Source organism: Miscanthus floridulus, chromosome 14, assembly GCF_019320115.1.
Source record: "Miscanthus floridulus cultivar M001 chromosome 14, ASM1932011v1, whole genome shotgun sequence".
In the NCBI taxonomy this organism is placed as follows: domain Eukaryota; kingdom Viridiplantae; phylum Streptophyta; class Magnoliopsida; order Poales; family Poaceae; genus Miscanthus; species Miscanthus floridulus.
The window spans coordinates 97,866,102-97,884,663 of record NC_089593.1 but is presented as its reverse complement, the minus strand read 5'-3'; the positions used below and the strand labels follow the sequence as shown (position 1 = coordinate 97,884,663).

At 42.5% G+C, this 18,562-nt stretch overlaps 1 pseudogene; it reads right to left on the bottom strand.

The window, feature by feature from the left end:
* Positions 1-15,583: 15,583 nt before the first annotated feature.
* Positions 15,584-18,205, bottom strand: LOC136504095 (L-type lectin-domain containing receptor kinase IX.1-like; annotated as a pseudogene).
* Between the last annotated feature and the right edge of the window lie 357 nt (positions 18,206-18,562).

The window sequence follows — 18,562 nt, the reverse complement described above, 5'->3', positions numbered from 1 at the left end:
ATATGTGATAACACATATAGAATTACTAAATCCATTTAAATATAATAACACATAATATTTCATAAGGATAAACAATAATAAGGTATAGGCTTTGGAATCGAATCAAAAACACTTTCGATCCAAAAACATGGAAATAAGTACATGTATATATACACATAGAATGATACAATTTTCTCTCTCTCTCTCTCAACACATAGAAATAAGTGCATATGTATATATCTCTAGATATGCATGTGATAACACATAGAATGTCTCTCTAGATACAATTTTCTCTCTCTCAACACATGGAAATAATTAAGTACATGTATATATACACATAGAAATAATTAAGTACATATATATGTATACATATAGAATCTCTCTCTAGATACATGTGATATAGATAGAATTACTAATGAAATATCCAAGTGATATATAGATAGAATTACTAAAATAAAATATGCATGTGATATAGAGATAGAATTACTAATAAAATATGCATGTGTCAATTACTAAAACAAAATTAAATCTAACATATATATAGAGAGATAGAATATAATTACTAAATCCAATTAAATAAAATAACACACATATATCTAGATAGAATTAATTACTAAATCTAATTAAACCTAACATATATACATAGATAGAATTACTAAATCAAAATAAAATCTAACACATATATAGAGAGAGATAGAATAATAATTACTAAATATATCAAAAACTATAATAAAAAACTATCTAAAAAACTATCTAAATAAAGTACTAATTAAATTTTAATACATTTAAATCTAATTAACATATATAAAAAACTATCTAAAAAACTAACTAAAAAACTAAGAATAAACTACTAATTAAATTTTAATACATTTTAATCTAACATATATATCAAAAACTATCTAAAAACTATCTAAAAAAACTATCTAAAAAACTATCTAAAAAATATGGTCGAGCTAGCTAGCAGGCTAATGGCGGGCGTGCTGTCCGGCCACGGGGCCGAGCTCAGCCGCACGAGGACATGACGTACGGCGGAGACGAGCTCGACGGCCGTTGGGCGGGGGTAGACGACGACGGCGGCGCGGCAGAGACGAGCTCGACGACGAGGCCGGGCGGGGGTAGACGACGACGGCGGCACAGCATAGCTCGACGCTGCCAGGCGCGGCAGAGACGAGATTGACGTTGTAGATCGAAAAGTAGAAGATGAACAGAGGAACCGTTCGATATATATATAGGCCGGGACCCTTTAGTCCCTGCTGGTAACACCAACCGGGACTAAAGCTCCTTTAGTCCCGGCTGGTAAGCCGAACCGGGACTAAAGGTCCAACCCTTTAGTCCCGGCTCGACTTACCAGCTGGGACTAAAGGATCTTTACTCCCGGTTGGTGTTACTAGCCGGGACTAAAGGTATTTTTGGGCGGGCAATTCCGACAACCCTTTAGTCCCGGTTCCTGGCCTGGGCCGGGACTGAAGGCCTAAAAATTTTGGCAGCCCGCCAGAGTAATTGGAAAGGACTAGATTTTGATTTTGTTCTCCTTGTTTAATACTAATTAATTCTATAGCAACTTCAATACTTTACAATATTTATTTTAAAAAATACTATTGATTAACTAATTATTTATTGTAAATAAGAAAATTTTGTAACCTAAAGTTTTTAATTTCTTTTATGAATATAGAATATAAATGTTACTAATACTAAGTATTTTGTTAATGCAAAAATATATTTGTAACTTATAATTAATAAAACTAATATTATTCGATAGGAAATTTATTATCACATTATTGTAACGTCAATGTTTCAATTTTTTCTCGGTTTTTTGACCAAAATGACAGGAAATTTTTGTTGAACCTATAAAAATAAAGAAAATGTAGTATTTTTGTTCTACAACTTTTTCAAATGAAAAAATGGCCTATTATAGATCTTGATGAGTTAAATAAACTTAATATTCAAAACTTTTCAATTTGAGACAATCTAGGGTTCCGAAAACTAGTTTGTAGGCGTCGAAATTTAAAAATCATAAATTTGAACCATCCAAACTTTCTCAAATGAAAAGTTGACCAAAATAACAATTGTATATCTTGATGATCTAAACAAACTTGGTATTCAAAACTTTTCAATTTGAGACAATCTAGGGTTCCAAAAACTAGTTTGTAGGCGTCGAAATTTAAAAATCACAAATTTGAACCGTCCAAACTATCTCAAATGGAAAGTTGACCAAAACAACAATTGTAGATCTTGATGAGTTTAACAAACTTGGTACTCAAAACTTTTCAATTTTAAGTCATTTAGAGTCCATAATACTAGAGTCAAAGTGTTGTTTTTTTATTTGACCAAATTTGACTTGGTCAAACTTACTCAAATGAGACACTAAATGACCGCAGATGAAATATCTCTGAATACCAAGTTTGATCATCTTAGCAAGATCTATAATTGTTACATTGCTAATTTTCCCATTTGAGAAAGTTTTATCAAACACTAGTCACAAATTCTTGAATCTCATATAGACTTTCTAAAACTATGTCACACACTTGTGAAATTAGAACTACATTTTGTTCAAACTTTCTCAAATGAAAAATGGCCTATATAAGGATTGTAGATCTTGATGAGCTGAACAAACTTGGTATTCAAAACTTTTCAATTTGAGACAATCTAGGGTTCCGAAAACTAGTTTGTAGGCGTCGAAATTTAAAAATCACAAATTTGAACCATCCAAACTATCTCAAATGGAAAGTTGACCAAAACAACAATTGTAGATCTTGATGAGTTTAACAAACTTAGTATTCAAAACTTTTCAATTTGAAGTCATTTAGAGTCCATAATACTAGAGTCAAAGTGTTGTTTTTTCATTTGACCAAATTTGACTTGGTCAAACTTGCTCAAATGAGACACTAAATTACCTCAGATGAAAAATCTATGAATACCAAGTTTGAATATATTAGCAAGATCTACAATTGTTACATAGCTCATTTTCCCATTTGAGAAAGTTTTATCAAACACTAGTCACAAATTCTTGAATCTCATATAGACTTTCTAAAACTATGTCACACACTTGTGAAATTTGAACTATATTTTGTTCAAACTTTTTCAAATGAAAAAATGTCCTATATAAGGATTGTATATCTTGATGAGATGAACAAACTTGGTATTCAAAACTTTTCAATTTAAGACAATCTAGGGTTCCAAAAACTAGTTTGTAGGCGTCGAAATTTAAAAATCACATATTTGAACCATCCAAACTATCTCAAAAGGAAAGTTGACCAAAACAACAATTGTAGATCTTGATGATTTTAACAAACTTGGTATTCAAAACTTTTCAATTTGAAGTCATTTAGAGTTCATAATACTAGAGTCAACGTGTTGTTTTTTCATTTGACCAAATTTGACTTGGTCAAACTTGCTCAAATGAGATACTAAATGACCTCAGATGAAAAAACTCTGAATACCAAGTTTGATCATCTCAGCAAGATCTACAATTGTTACATAGCTCATTTTCCCATTTGAGAAAGTTTTATCAAACACTAGTCATAAATTCTTGAATCTCATATAGACTTTCTAAAACTATGTCACAATAGCGCATCGTTGTATCATGCGGGCACAACAGTGAATTTCTTCTTGACGTATGACCCTTGGTTATGATCTTGTCGTAACCATGGAGTGTCTTCATCATTTAACATGATGCTTGGATCTTTCTTCACTATGAAGGGTGGAATTCAGACATTTCTTTCATAATCTTTTGACATGTCTGACTTGTCTTCAATTCTCACTATATTTATTTTCCCAGAAAGAACTATGTGGCGCTTTGGCTCATTGATCATTGAGTTGATGTCTTCGTTTTTTCCTCTCTTTGATTTTGTAGACATGTCTTTCACATAGAACATCTGACTCACATCGGCAGCAAGGACAAATGGTTCGTCTTTGTACCCAATATTGTTGAGGTCCACTGTTGTCATTCCATACTCTTTGTCGACTGTTACCCCTCCTCCGGTCAGCTTCACCCATTGGCACCGGAACAAAGGGACTTTAAAATTAGGTGCGTAGTCTAGTTCCCATATATCTTCTATGCGGCCATAATATGTTTGTATATTCCCATTTGGATCTGTGTCATCTATGCGAACACCACTATTTTGATTGGTGCTCCTTTTATCTTGGGCAACTGTGTAAAATGTATTCCCATTTATCTCGTACCCTTGGTACGTGAAGATATGCCATGATGGTTGCCTAGCCAACAAATACAGTTGCTCATCAATATTGTCATCACCTTAACATTCTTTTCGCAACCAACCACTGAAACTTTCCATGTGCTGACGCCTAATCCAAGCTTCAGTCTTCCCTGGAAACTTGGATCGTAAGAACTCCTTATGTATCTCGATGTACGGATGCACCAATGACGAGTTTTGAAGAACTATGTAGTGTGCTTTATTGAAATAATCGTCTTCCATGCCAATATATGTTTTCTTCCCTAAAGTTCCTTTACCACTAAGTTTCCCCTCGTGTCGTGATTTGGGAACGCCAATCGGGGCAAGGTCTGGAATAAAGTCAACATAGAACTTAATGACCTCCTCTATTCCATAGCCCTGGGCGATGCTTCCTTCAGGCTTAGAATGGACTTTCACATATTTCTTCAAGACTCCCATAAACCTCTCAAAGGGGAACATGTTATGTAAGAACACAGGTCCAAGAATACTAATCTCCTTCACCAAATGAACTAGGAGGTGTGTCATGATATTAAAGAAGGATGGAGGGAACACTAACTCAAAGCTAACAAGACATTGAACCACATCATTCTATAGAGTAGTTAGTTCCACTAGATTGATTGCCTTCTGAGAAATTGCATTGAGGAATGCACATAGCTTCACGGTGGCTAGACGTACATGTGGAGGTAGAATTCCTCTTAAAGCAACTGGAAGCAATTGTGTCATAAGCACGTGGCAGTCGTGGGACTTTAAGTTTAGGAATTTCTTCTCTAGCACATTTATTATACCCTTTATATTGGAGGAGAATCCCGATGGGACCTTGATGCTGCTTAGACATTCGAACATGCTGTCCCTCTCTTCTTTGCTAAGCGTGTAGCTAGCAGAACTTAAGTAATGACGTCCATCATCTATCTTCTCTGGATGAAGGTTGTCTCGTTCTTTCATGCCCTGCAAGTCCTGGCGTGCTTCAAGTGAATCCTTTGGCTTCCCGTACACACCCATGAATCCTAATAGGTTCACACAAAGATTCTTTGTCAGGTACATCACGTCGATTGCGTTGCGGACCTCTAGGACTTGCCAATAGGGTAGCTCCCAAAAGATGGACTTCTTCTTCCACATGGGTGCGTGTCCCTTAGCATCTTTGGGAACAAATTCGCTGCCTTGTCCCTTTCCAAATACTACTTTCACATCCTTGACCATTGCGAGTACATCTTCCCCGGTTTGGTTATGAGGCTTCTTCCGGTGGTCTGGCTTACCTTTAAAATGCTTACCTTTCTTTCTTACTTGGTGATTCAAAGGAAGGAATCGACGATGGCCAAGGTACACGACCTTTCGACATCTTTTCAAATATATACTGTCAAGGTCATCAAAACAATGTGTGCATGCATTATATCCTTTGTTTGTCTGACCTGAAAGATTACTTAAAGCAGGCCAATCATTGATTGTTATGAACAACATTGCTCGTAGGTCAAAGTGTTCTTGTTCGTACTCATCCCAGACACGTACACCTGGTTTGTTCCATAAAACTAGAAGTTCTTCAACTAATGGCTTCAGATAGACATCGATGTCGTTGCCAGGTTGCCTTGGACCTTGGATGAGGATCGGCATCATAATGAACTTCCGCATCATGCATAACCATGGAGGAAGGTTATAGATACATAGAGTAACTAGCCAAGTGCTATGACTAGTGCTCTGCTCCCCAAAAGGATTCATACCATCTGTACTTAAGGCGAACCTTAAGTTTCTAGCCTCATTTGCAAACTCTAGAAATTCTCTGTCTATCGCTCTCCACTAGGACCCATCAGCTAGGTGTCTCAGCATATTGTCTACCTTACGGTCTTCTTTATGCCACCGCAATAACTTTGCATGGTCTTTATTTCTGAACAAACGTTTTAAGCGTGGTATTATAGGAGCATACCACATAACCTTGGCAGGGATTTTCTTTCTAGGATGCTGTTCACCCTTGACGTCACTAGGATCATCGCGCCTGATCTTATACCGCGCTGCTTTACATACCGGGCATTCATCCAAATTCTCGTAGTCATTGCCATGGTAGAGGATGCAGTCATTAGGACATGCATGTATCTTCTGGATTTTTAATCCCATAGGGCAGACAACCTTTTTTGCTTCGTACGTAGTGATGGGCAATTCATTTGGCTTCAGAAGCATCTTCTTTATGAGGTTCAATAAATTCCCAAATGCCTTGTCGGATACACCATTCTTTGCCTTCCATTGTAGCAATTCCAGTGTTGTACCCAACTTTTTTTGCCCCTCTTTGGCCGTCGGGTATAGCAACTTTCTATGATCCTCAAGCATGCGCTCGAACTTAACTTTCTCTTTTTCACTTTCGCATTCTTGTTGTGCATCACGAATGGCATCGCCAAGAGCATCACCAAGATCATCTTCTGCCGCTACCTCTTCTTCATCTCCCCCCATTGTAGTATCATCAAAGGCACCATACTGAGCAATAATGTCATCAATGTCTAAATCTTCTCCTTCACCTTCTTCCATCATGACCCCGCTTTCTCCATGCTTAGTCTAACATATATAGTTTGACATGAAACCTGACTTAAGCAAATGTGAATGAAGACTCATTGAGCTTGAATATTCCTTTAAATTCTTACATATGGCACATGGATAGCATATGAAACCATCTCGCTTATTTGCCTCGGCCACACCTAAGAAATAGTGCACGCCCTCAATAAAGTCTTGGGAGCGGCGATCGGCATTGTACATCCAATGGCGTGACATAATCTACATTACACGACAAATTATGAAAACCTTGAACATAATTAAGTATTTTATTACACAACATAGATGACACACGCACGGTTGATTAATTAACTAAGCCTGACTACAACGTAAGCAATCCCAACTATCACTAAATAAACTAAAACTACAATACACTTCAGTAACATAATTATTTCGTGACCGTACGCAACTAAAATAGACAAATCATTCGTTTGTTGAATATTAATAAGCTTCTCCTGCTGGCTCATTGCCTCATCATCAGCAGCCGCTACCTCAAGCGCTCCCGAATTCTGCACGTATGTAGTATAATCTTCCTCCCAGTACCAACCATCGCATCCATTGCCCTCCCACTGAAATTAAAGCCAAAAAATATTTAGTCAAAAATATTCAAGAAAAGCAGGTCAATTAGCCATAATAATCAAATGCGTAAGAAACTCACATCGCGATCCGAGCACTTGTAGAAAACACGACCCTTGTTGGGTCCCTGTCTCTTGACTCGGTACTCTATCACAATCTTCTGCTTACACTTGCCGCAGATAATGAGAGGGAGTTCTGGCCTCAGTCGTTTCACAACCGAACGAGAGGCCGAGGATCCGGTACCAGTTGTCATCTACTTTCTATACTTATTTTTACAAACTAGTGTAAATTTCACATTTTCTAAAATAATATATTTAAACAAAACTAAAATTATTTATTTATCTAACTAAACCATGAAATATGTACTATGTATAATAGTAAAATACCAAACTATCAAGTGATTTTACTATTGTAAATCATCATGTAATTTTGAGCTAAAAATGACATAGAAATCACATAGCTCAAAAACATGTTTCAATAAATAACCATCCATACTAGTTGACCTTACTTACGTGATCATCTCGGCGAGCATTTCTCCACCGGACGGCACCGTACTTGGCCAAGGAAGAGCTCCGATTCTACGAGGAAGGCAACATGGTCTTCCATGACCGTTGCCGCTCTCCCTCGTAGAATCAAAGCTCCTCCTTGACGTCCGTTACCGCTCGGCAGAGAACATGCTCGCCGAGATGAACACGGTCCACAAGTTCAACTAGTACGGATTTTCTATAATTTTCTAACTATTTTCTAAGTTTTTCATTTCATGGAAAATTTAATTCTAAAAAATAAAAGGCATGATTTCTAAGTATTTCATTTCATGAAAAAAATAATTCTAAGTGACCTGCCCGATATCGGCGAGCTCGCGGGCGTTTAGGTTGCCGAGGATAGTAACATTTGTAGATGACATTTGTAGGTCTAAAGTTATCAAATATCCATCAAATTATAGCTCAAAAACATGTTTCAATAAATAACCATCCGTACTAGTTGACCTTGCTTACGTGATCATCTCGGCGAGCATTTCTCCACCGGACGGCACCATACTTGGTCAAGGAAGAGCTCTGATTCTACGAGGAAGGGAACACGGTCTTCCACGACCGTTGCCGCTCTCCCTCGTAAAATCAAAGCTCCTCCTTGACGTCCGTTACCGCTCGGCAGAGAACATGCTCGCCGAGCTGAACACGGTCCGCAAGTTCAACTAGTATGGATTTTCTACAATTTTCTAACTATTTTCTAAGTTTTTCATTTCATGGAAAAATTAATTCTAAGATCACGTAAGCCGCGGGGACGAGGATGGCGCGTGCTCCAGCGAGGACGAGCGAGGCGTGATTTTGATGAACTAATTTAACTTTTGTTTATCCAAACATATATGCAAATCATCATATGATTTTGAGCTAAAAATGAAATAAAATCATAATAAAGTCCAACATATAAAGTTACACATGCATCGACATCGCAAAATAAGATAAGCTACTGATAAAACATAAGAGGATTAAGTTTGTTATCTCCAAAATCGAAGAGCAACACCAATGGAGGGGGAGAGAGCAAGAACAACAGCAAGCTGAAGAACAGAGGCAGTGAGTTTGAATGGAATGGCTCGGGCTCGGGGAGGAAGAAATGAGCTGGTCTATAGCCTGGGATAATTAGTCCAGGTTAGGGGGCCAAACCGGGACTAAAGATTAATCTTTATTCCCAGGGCATCACCCAAACCGGGACTAAAAGCTTTTGTCCCGGTTGGTAATACCAACCGGGACTAAAGGTAAACCTTTAGTCCCGGTTGATATTACCAACCGGGACTAAAGATCCCTACCCCGCGGACGACCGTTGGGCAGGAACCTTTAGTCCCGGTTGGTATTACCAACCGGGACTAAAGGATCCTTTAGTTCCAGGGGCAAAAAATGTTGAGGCTAATGCCAAATTGGAACATCATTCTAAAGTCTGCTCTCTAGTAGTGCGTGCCCTTCTAGGAAGATAGCAGATGTTGACCCAGCTCGCAGAATCGGTGGTTCCAGTGTGCCATGCGATGACCACCCTGACACTTCACCGATGAAGTGTACCCCCTGATGGTCAGTGGTCAATGGACTCACCTCCCGTGTCTCCTGAGAATGGCCAGGCATAGATCACACCACCACAGGTGGAGCATACTGCCCCCGGGTGCTGATGCATCCTCAGAGGACGAGGAGGGCTACTCGCCAGGCTTTAGTCTGGGCAAGCTCACGGCGGACGTTGGCCAGCGCCACCATTGGATGAACACATAACGACATGTCTGCCATGTGCCGCCTCGATAACTTCACCAAGTGAGTGTTGCGGAAGACCCGTGCTAATTCGCCAACCTCCCAAGCTACCGTCACTACTGGATTCAGGTTCTTTGCACTCGGCACCTATCTGAGCATGAACCTCGGCACCATTCATCATCTGCGGTGCAGGGTTTGTCACTTTGACGCCTTTCGTAAAGTTCTTGATGTCTTGTCTGAATGGATGGTCAAGAGGTAGGAATTGACGATGTCTATCAAACGACGAATACTTGCCACCCTTCTGCAACCAAATAAACCTCACACCTTCCTTGCATATTGGACATGGGAACTTCCCGTGAACACACCAGGCACAGAATATCCCATACGCCAGGAAGTCATGCAGGGAGTAGTGGTACCAAACGTGCATTTTGAAGGTTGTCTTTGTAGCTCGATCGTATGTCCATACCCCTTCGTCCCAAGCACGGACCAATTCATCAAACACGGGCTCCATGAACACACCCATATTACTCCCCGGGTGTCTAGGAATTATCAACGACAAGAATACGTTATGTCGTTGAAAGGAGACACCGAGGGGGGGGGGGGAGATTAAGGGGGATAACAAAGACGGGCCAACATGTGTATGGGGCAACCATCATTCCATAAGGATTGAACCCATCTGTTGCCAACGCGACACGCACATTACGAGCCTCATCTGCTTTGTCACGATGTTTGTCATTAAAGCGGATCCAAGCTTCACCATCGGATGGATGTACCATCTTGTCAGGATTGTACCATTTGCCATTTTTGTGCCATGTCATCTGTTTCGCGGATTCCTCGGTCATGTATAGCTGTTGGATCCTCGGTAGGAACAGAAGGTACCGTAGGATTTTCATGGGGATCGTAAGTTGCCTCTTCTGGACATCATCAGAGTCTACCTCCAGGTACCTGGAGGATTTACACTTTGGACAGAACTTTGCATGCTCGTGTTCTTTCCTAAATAGGAGGCACCCTTTCGGACAAGCATGTATCTGCTCATATGGCATCTTAAGTGCTCGAAGGAGTTTCTGTGACTCGTACATGCTCTTCGGCAGAATGTGGCCCTCCGGAAGCAAGGTGCCAATCACGGCCAACATCTTATCGAAGCCTGGTCGACTTAAGTTTAACTCGGACTTCAACCCCATTAAGCATCCAATGGCATCCAGTTGAGACACCGTTGACCGATCGTGAAGGGGTTTCTGTGCCGAGTCCATCATATCGTAGAACGCCTGTGCGGCTGCTTCCATCTCCTCCTTCTCACGTCCCTCATCGAACTGTCCTTGGTGAAAGTCATCTAACATGTCTGCTACCCCGGCATCAGCATCAAAAGCCTCCACCCGTGGTCTCACCACCTCCTCTCTCATACGATGGGCTTCACCATGGTGGACCCACCAGGTGTAGTCCAGCGTAAATCCATTCTTCACAAGATGTTTACCCATTTCCACCTTGTTTACCCTTCTCCTGTTTCCACATTTGCTGCAGGGACACAAAACTAGGCAATGTCCTTTAACAGCGTTGCCAAATGCACTGTTCAAGAAAGCATCGGTCTTGTTCATCCATTCCGTGGTGTAATCACTCTGACTTCTCCAGCCTGTGTACATCCACTGACGGTCATCCATCCTCTAACATATGTATCGGCAAGTAATGTAACCATCAATTGCATCTACATGGTGTTCCTACTGTCTAATAGGTGAGGATAGGTCCTAATCCCACCCGCAGATGCGTAGATGAGGTTAGTTTCCATGCTCTACTCCTATCCGAGACAGAATTTCAGCAGCACCTCCCCGCTGTTCTCCAGATACACGTCCTGCCAAAGAAGAGTGTGTATCCGGAGAACAACAGGGAGGTGATGCCGAAACTCTGTCTCGGACTAGAGCAGAACATGGAAACTAACCCATCTACGCATCCGCGGGCTATCCAAAAAGCGTGGACAATCCGAAATAGATACGGTCATAGATATGCAAAGATCTGCATACCTCCAACCGTATCTCTTTCGAACGGGAGACGCCTAACTGAGTTACGCAATCTACGACAATGATATGAAAAGAGGGGTTATACCTAGGGTGGCGACGGAGTCAGGCTAGCGGGGCCATGGCGGGTCGGTGCAGTGGCGAGACGACGTGGTGCAGGCAGACCGACACGGTGGCGAGAACTCCGACTCAACTCTGACGGGCTCTTCTCTACAAAAATGGAACAAAATACTGTCATTTACAAAAAAATTCGGCAGAACCTCCCCTGCACGGTGAGGTTTCCAAAACCTGCAAAAAACAACGGCACGATGGCCGACAAGCACATATGGCTCAACAGAAGCCATGTAGTTTGGATATCAATCCATGCAGAAGAATATATCCAAGTAGTACCACTACTTGTACTACTACTTTCACTATTGCTACTACTACTACCATTGGTTCTTCTACTACTACCACTATTGCTACAACTACTACCATTAGTTGTACTACTACTACTACTACCACTACTTCTACTACTACTACCACTAATTCTACTACTAATACTACCACTAGTTGTACTAATACTACCACTAGTACAACTAATACTACTACAACTACCACTACCTCAACAATAATAAGTGAGAAGGCATACCTGACGGGCGACAGGGTAGGGGCGGGCGGCGTCGGGATCGAGCGGAGTTGGGGACGGGGTCGAGCACGGATGGCGTCGGGGCGGGTGGTCCACGGGGCGCGGCCGGGGGCAGGGCAAGGCCAGAAAAAAGGCGCGGCCGGGGCGCAGGGCCGGCAGGGGTCAGGGCGGCACGGCCGGGGGAAGGGCCAGCCGGGGGCACGGCGCGGCCTAGCGCGCGGGCAGCGGGCGGCGCGGCTGGGGGAAGGGCCGTCCGGGGGCATGGCGCGGCCGGCGGCAGGGCGCGACGGCAGCGGGCGGCGCGGCCAGGGGAAATCTTCTAAAATTTTTATCATAGCCTCCACATATGATATCACGACATCTCAACAAGTTTCATGATTGTCGGATTTCGTTTGCTTTTTATAGAATTTATAAACACTTCACACGCAATTTCGCGAACATGTTTCGTGAACAAAATGTCCGAAATTTCGGGTCCGTTCCTGGATACGGCCTCTCACAACACTCACTAACATGACTATCAATTTTCGAATCATTAAACTCCATTATTCGTACCACGTGCAGTTCAAATTTCTAATTTCCGGACAAATTCAAGTAAACGAAATAAAGTAACTAAATATAACAAAAAGCCACAAAAAATCCCCAAATTGTAACTAGGAGTTCCTGGTGCTTTAAAAAGGCTGCACAAAAAAATTGGAGGCCAAAAACAAAAAAAACAAAAAAACTTTGCCGAGCGCCGGGGCATGGCACTCGGCAAAGGGTGTCTTTGCCGAGTGACAACCATCAGGCACTCGGCAAAGAATGTTTTAAATTTTTTTTTAAAATTTTCTCTTTGCCGAGTGCATCCACAGGAGCACTCGGCAAAGAAATAATAAAAAAAATTAAATCGTTGCCGAGTGCCGTACAAGGGGCACTCGGCAAAGTATTTTAAAAATAATTTTTTTTTCTTTGCCGAGCGCCAGATCTGAGACGCTCGGCAAAGAATTTTTTAAAAAAAATTTAAATCTTTGCCGAGTGCCAGATCTGGGGCACTCGGCAAAGAAATTAAAAACAAAAAAAAAACAAATCTTTGCCGAGTGCCTGATGGTTGGCGCTCGGCAAAGAAGGCCGTGACACGACGCCGTTTCACGGGCAGCCTATGCCGAGCGTAGAGATTTTGCCGAGAGTCTGGCACTCGGCAAATAAGTCCTTTGCCGAGTGCCCGTGTTTGCCGAGTTCCCGGCACTCGGCAAAGAAATCTTTGCCGAGTGCAATTCTTTGCCGAGTGCAGTACTCGGCAAAGAAGGTCTTTGCCGAGTGCGCGATTTTTGACACTCGGCAAAGAATTTTGCATTCGGCAAAGTCTCTGTTTCCAGTAGTGCGTCACCCTTTGGAGAGCTTGCATCTGGCGGCTCAAAGCCTCTCTCGGATGCCTTTTTCCAAATGAGATGAGATCCTAATCTTGCAGCGGTTAGGTTTGGCCACGGCTCTATCAACGACAAATGCTTCGGCGAGGAAGGCCTACGAAGAGCTCTACAGGCTTCTTTGATTGCCTGGTCGAGGGACTGGGCCAGGGCGATGGCTGTAACTAGCCTTGTTTGATATCTTGGACGGTCACACAGCTAGGCCGGCACGGTGCGTAAAGCACCTGAGAGCCTGCACCCAGAGAAACAAAAGTGAAGTTCATTTTTTCTGGGCCTAGCTGGCTCGATGGCCCAAGTGCAGGATCACGTCTCGAGTCCCGCACTCTCAGCCACCGCCGCTCTTTCTTCTTCCCACGAATCGCCAATGATTAGGGATGAAAACGGTACGGATATTTTCCGACCGTATTCGAAACCGAATCCGTTTAGAGGGGTTGAGATCTGTTCATATCCGAGTCTGGATATCCAACATCTGATACCATATTCGTATCCGAATACTCAAATCGCATATTTATAATGTCGATATCCAATCGTATCCTATCCGACATAGTTGACACTATCCGTATTTGAATCCGAATCTGGACAGAAATATGAAAACAAATGTAATATCGGTGATATCCGTCCGTATCCGATCCGTTTTCATCCCTACCAATGATGATGGAGGAATGACGTCGCCCTCCACCACCTGAGCACGACTGTAGAGCTAGAGGAGAGCAGCGCCAAGATGAAGGGCGAGACACCACGCGACTGCCGCACCTCCGCCGCCCGGGCAAGGTCGTGGCGAGAAGACGAGCTCTGACGCCTCCTCACCTCCGTCGCCAGGGCGCGGCTGTTCCGCGAACACGAAGACGTCCAAGGAGGCGGTGACCTCGGTTTCAGCGTGGAGACTTTGTCATGCTAGCGCTCCAGCTCCTCGCCATGTTGCTGGTGACCAAGTTTGTCAAGTCGGAACCCGGCGCCTGTGCGACCTCGCAAACTGACTTGGTCCGAGGCAGTTTGGTGAGAACGGGTCGTCACCCGACATGGCGTGGAGCCCTCTACTGTTAATCTTGAAGTAGTGCACTCACGTTTGGTCCTACAGAGCTTGTGTACAAAGTTTGGTAAAAGTGAAGTTCTCCTTCGGTTATGGGAGCATGGTTGGGTTGCCCAACCATGGGCTGGGACACCAGAACCCCCATTTAGGCCTATGGGCTGAACAATGCTTCCCTTAGGCTCTTTGTTGAGTGTAGAGGCTCTAGACCAAGTTTGGTGGTCAACTGGACACCGATCCAGGTCGCTTGACGCCTGATGGGGTCGTCCGACATCCCTGAGTGTCCAATTCTAGCCTGGCCCATGTTGGAATTTTTCGTAAGGCGTAACTTTGTCGTCCGGACTCCGAATCGAGTGAAGCAAAACTTGATTTCATGTATCTCGACGAGATCTTCAACATGGTGTAGTCAAAATGGGTATTTGATGAAGTGTTTTTACCATATATATAGCCACATTTGTTCCTACACTCACATAGCCATCACAACTTGAGGAAATGGTTAGAATTAAACCCTATGACTATAATTTATATCATTTAATTATTTATATCACCAATTTAGGTATCCTTAACTGTATGAAATGAAGTGTTAGTGACCATTCACAACGACTATCAACTACTTCCTAGTGGCAGTTCATGGGCTGTACTACGTAACTCGTCCTGCATCGACTGCGGTCCACGACATCAATAAACTCACTATGTCCCTTATGAGAACGACGCCACCGGTGCCTCCGGCAATGGTCCCTGTCTTATGGTAGGTATATCACTGCAACTTCAGTTGCTATAGTTCTTGCTTATATGATGATCCGTATAATGTCAATGGCTCGATCAGATGTGCACATGCTTGTCACATTTATTCTTTTTTATTTTGTAGATTAAAATATGCTGAAAATTAACTAGAATTCCAGCAAATTAATCTTGCTATTAGCGTGATCTTCAAGTGACCTCGGCCTGCCTCTAATACTATATTGATATTGCATGCACGGATTACTTCGACCCAAAACTCATCTAGATTCTAGACTTCTACCATCCCAACGGCCTAAAGCTTGTTGATTTTTGAGAGATGCTCATTAGCTCAAGAGATGACGATGAAGTAGAATTTAGCAGGCCAACCTTGTATGTTGACACCGGCATCCTCCCAGGGAGACTAGGCATCGGCGCTTCGAAGCGCAGCACACTGACGACCTGTCTGATGGATGGCCTCATGGTTCGGTCATGGTCTGTGCACCAGAGCCCTGCCACCAGCACGCTCTCCATCTCCCGGGCGTCGAACGCTCCGTTCAGCCGCGGATCCGCCGCTTGGAGGATCATGCCACGCCCTCGCTCGTACATCTCCGAAACCCGCTGCGCCAGGTGAACCACGCCGCCGTCCTGCAAGACCACCACGGGCTGCCGGCCGCAGGCGACCTTGAGGAGGAGGACGCCGAATCTATAGACGTCGGACTCGGTGCTGAACCTGCCCGTGACCGTGCATTCCGGATCCATGTATCCCATGGTGCCGGCGAGCTCCGTGGTGTGCGATCCCCGGCCGCCGTGGTCGACCAGCCTCGCGAGGCCGAAGTCTCCTGAGTGGCCACGAAAGCACGTCTCCTGCGCTGTACAGATGTGTGTCGAGGCTGCCGTTGGGCATCAGCTAGTAGATGAGCAGGAGCTCGTCGCCGGCGTGGGACCAACCAATGAGCTGCACGAGGTTGCGGTGCCTCAGCCGGCTTATGATCATCACCTCGGAAGCGTACTCTTTCCTACCCTGCCTGGAGCTCTTGGACACTCTTTTCACGGCGACATGGAGGTTCAGCTCCTTCAGGAAACCTCTGTATACAGATCCGAATCCTCCTCCTCCAAGCTTCTGGTGGTCCGAAAACATTTCAGTGGCAACGGCGAGCTCGTTGTAGTCAAATCGCTTTGGCCCAGTCCCTTTCTTGAATTCCTTTTCCTAGGTGGTATCAGAGACACATTCTTCTCGTGCTACAACTGTGCTCCTTTTCTTCTGTTGGCGCCACAAGAGCAACCCAAGAATGCTTAGGCGGATCAAGGATAAAGACAGAGCCAACTGCTACAATCAAGCCGGCAATCAGCGTCTTTTTGGTTCCCTTGGCACTGGAAGGCGTGAGACGTGCAACTCCTGAATGTGGATAGATCAACAAAAGGGAATCAGAAGCTCTTGCATCTTCTTCTAAACCCGTAACTGTTGGACTGTTAATTATCCTACTTTATTACTAATTAAAATATAGTCGTTGTAATGCCTCAACATTAATCCCCCACAAGACGAACTAGAAAAAGGAAGATTTATACAAGAGTTCTCACGAAAATGGTGATGGATTTGATACTCTGATTGTCATCCTAAATAGTACTAATTGCATCTATTCGGAGTTTCCGACCACATCTGCCATAACTAAAGCATCCCTAGAATCTTTTTCCTAGTAAACCATAAGGTATTATTAAACATCGTCTAAAGTAATCCTCTAAATTTGAATCTAAATTTTCCATCCACAAATGTTGAAAATAAACTAAAGTAAAACACACCAATGCTCTGTTTGATATAGCTCTACTCCCTTATTCTCAGCTCTAGTTTCTCGACTCTTTTGTGGAGTGATTCTAGTTGACTATGATGGGGGGTGCAGGTGAAAATTAATCCTGAAGTGATTTTGGTGCAATGATGAGCAGTTTTTTTAGCTCCCAGTGTAAATGAAGAAGTGATTTTTTTCTGCTTTCCATAGGAATTTGTGCGTAGTTTTCTATTTTGGCTGAGGATGAGTGACTCTCAAGGAGAATATGCTCTGAGGAGGTCTATCAAATGGGGATTTTTAATTTTTAATCCTTTTTAAATTTTATTTTAAAAATCGCCTCACTTATTTTTTTTTTATTTTTGACCCGTGCCAACGCACCGGGTGTGGTAAAATCACGCTGTCGTGGCAAAATCCAACGTGGATGGTGATTTCCACGTGAAAAACTTTATCATGCCACTCCTGTTGGCGTAACAATCACTACCAGAAACAGCAGATTTGCCGAGTGCAAAAATATTTGCCGAGTGCATTCCATCGAGCACTCGGCAAAAAAGTTGTTTGCCGAGTGCTACAAAAACTACACTCCCCAAAATAATGGCACTCAGTCAAATAATCTCTTTGCCGAGTGCTTCAAAAAAACCACTCAGCACATCAGGAAAAAACACTCAACAAAAGAGAGATACTCGGCAACAAACCACCACGTGGACATCCGTCAGTTAGTGTGCCAGCCGTTAGGAGTTTGCCGAGTGCCCGTTAGTGGCACTCGGCAAAGAAGTAAGTTTGCCGAGTGTTTTTGTTTAGTACTCGGCAAAGAATTAAATTTGCCGAGTGTTTTTTTGGCACTCGGCAAATAAATAAGTTTTTTTTTCTTTTCTGACCTTGAAACCTTTTCTACTCTCCACATATAACATGTGGTACTCAATGTTAATATTTGGTATATTTCTGGATCTGTTTGCTATATTTAATTAATTTATTGTATTTCAAGGAATTTATTGGTATAAGTCAAATTTGAACGGCAAGTGATTCAAATAATAGAATAAAATGAGTAGAAAAATAATATTCATGTTATTGAGTCTAGTCTAAGGCCTTACCTGGGAAATAAAAAGAATTTTCGAACATCTTGTTCAGGAAAGACGACCATGAACGTGTGGCCGAATGGTTTTTAAATTCTTAAAAAACAAATAAAGTTTGAAAATCATGAGATTTGTCAAGATCTCATGATATCATACGTGGAGGCTATGGTAAAAAATTGAGAAGGTTTCGCACAATCTGTCACGTACGATGTTTACAAACCGAAGCATCTTAGAAGAAGAATCGTAGCGTTGAGAATGATTCGGTAAGATTTGGAGTCAAAGTGACGGTCGAATTGGGGTTTGACTTCAAAACTTTTTGTATAGGTAATAGAGAACATAGATTGTTTCATGTGAAATTTTGGTAATTTTTTGGATCCGTTTGACAATTTAATTTATTAAGTGCAATTATAGAATTTTAATTGATA